Below are 2,500 nucleotides of genomic sequence, written 5' to 3' on the forward strand. Positions count from 1 at the left end.
GTGCTTTTTCAAATCTCTCAAAATGGAATCTGTTCCAAACATATATGCCATGGTTCCTTACTTCGACAGGGTGCAAATATCTAAATTTCACCCTTTTAGATACTTTTTCAGACCTATTGCCGATACTAAGTAGCAGTCAAAAATTTGTATCCATTTTTCATGATATTATGCATGGATCAGATACATCATGGCCAATTCCTCAGAAAAAATTGTGGGCGATTCTTCCACAATGGAATCTGATAAGTGAGATTTCGAGTAAGTGTTTACATAATCTTCTTCTGTCCGAAGAAATGATTCATCGAAATAATGAGTCACCCGTTCCATTGATATGGACACATCTGAGATCACCAAATGCTCGGGAGTTCCTCTATTCAATCCTTTTCCTTCTTCTTGTTGCTGGATATCTCGTTCGTACACATCTTCTCTTTGTTTCCCGAGCCTCTAGTGAGTTACAGACAGAGTTCGAAAAGATCAAATCTTTGATGATTCCATCATACATGATTGAGTTGCGAAAACTTCTGGATAGGTATCCTACATCTGAACTGAATTCTTTCTGGTTAAAGAATCTCTTTCTAATTGCTCTGGAACAATTAGGAGATTCTCTAGAAGAAATACGGGGTTCTGCTTCTGGTGGCAACATGCTATTGGGTGGTGGTCCCGCTTATGGGGTCAAATCAATACGTTCTAAGAAGAAATATTTGAATATCAATCTCCTCGATATCATCGATCTCATAAGTATCATACCAAATCCCATCAATCGAATCACTTTTTCGAGAAATACGAGACATCTAAGTCGTACAAGTAAAGAGATCTATTCATTGATAAGAAAAAGAAAAAACGTGAACGTTGATTGGATTGATGATAAAATCGAATCCTGGGTCGCGAACAGTGATTCGATTGATGATGAAGAAAGAGAATTCTTGGTTCAGCTCTCCACCTTAACGACAGAAAAAAGGATTGATCAAATTCTATTGAGTCTAACTCATAGTGATCATTTATCAAAGAATGACTCTGGTTATCAAATGATTGAGCAACCGGGATCCATTTACTTACGATACTTAGTTGACATTCATAAAAAGCATCTAATGAATTATGAGTTCAATAGATCCTGTTTAGCAGAAAGACGGATATTCCTTGCTCATTATCAGACAATCACTTATTCACAAACCTCGTGTGGGGCTAATAGTTTTCATTTCCCATCTCATGGAAAACCCTTTTCGCTCCGCTTAGCCCTATCCCCCTCTAGGGGTATTTTAGTGATAGGTTCTATAGGAACTGGACGATCATATTTGGTCAAATACCTAGCGACAAACTCCTATCTTCCTTTCATTACGGTATTTCCGAACAAGTTCCTGGATGACAAGCCTAAAGGTTATCTTATTGATAATAGTAAGAATATCGATATTGATGATAGTGACGATATTAGTGACGATATTGACCTTGATACAGAGCTGCTAACTATGACGAATGCCCTAACTATGTATATGACGCCGAAAATAGACCGATTTGATATCACCCTTCAATTCGAATTAGCAAAAGCAATGTCTCCTTGCATAATATGGATTCCAAACATTCATGATCTGTATGTGAATGAGTCGAATTACTTAGCCCTAGGTCTATTAGTGAACTATCTCTCCAGGGATTGTGAGAGACGCTCCACTAGAAATATCCTTGTTATTGCTTCGACTCATATTCCCCAAAAAGTGGATCCCGCTCTAATAGCTCCGAATAAATTAAATACATGCATTAAGATACGAAGGCTTCTTATTCCACAACAACGAAAGCACTTTTTCACTCTTTCATATACTAGGGGATTTCACTTGGAAAAGAAAATGTTCCATACTAACGGAGTCGGGGCCATAACCATGGGTTCCAATGCACGAGATCTTGTAGCACTTACCAATGAGGCCCTATCAATTAGTATTACACAGAAGAAATCCATTCTAGACACTAATACAATTAGATCCGCTCTTCATAGACAAACTTGGGATTTGCGATCCCAGGTAAGATCGGTTCAGGATCATGGGATCCTTTTCTATCAGATAGGAAGGGCTGTTGCACAAAATGTACTTCTAAGTAATTGCCCCATAGATCCTATATCTATCTATATGAAGAAGAAATCATGTAAGGAAGGGGATTCTTATTTGTACAAATGGTACTTCGAGCTTGGAACGAGCATGAAGAAATTAACGATACTTCTTTATCTTTTGAGTTGTTCTGCCGGATCGGTCGCTCAAGATCTTTGGTCTCTACCCGGACCCGATGAAAAAAATTGGATCACTTCTTATGGATTCGTTGAGAATGATTCTGATCTAGTTCATGGCCTATTAGAAGTAGAAGGCGCTCTCGTGGGATCCTCACGGACAGAAAAAGATTGCAGTCAGTTTGATAATGATCGAGTGACATTACTTCTTCGGTCCGAACCAAGGAATCCCTTAGATATGATGCAAAATGGATCTTGTTCTATTGTTGATCAGAGATTTCTATATGAAAAATACGA

Source organism: Eschscholzia californica, unplaced genomic scaffold (genome assembly GCF_041429995.1).
Source record: "Eschscholzia californica isolate CP2 unplaced genomic scaffold, dmEscCali1.0.p SCAF_297, whole genome shotgun sequence".
NCBI lineage: Eukaryota > Viridiplantae > Streptophyta > Magnoliopsida > Ranunculales > Papaveraceae > Eschscholzia > Eschscholzia californica.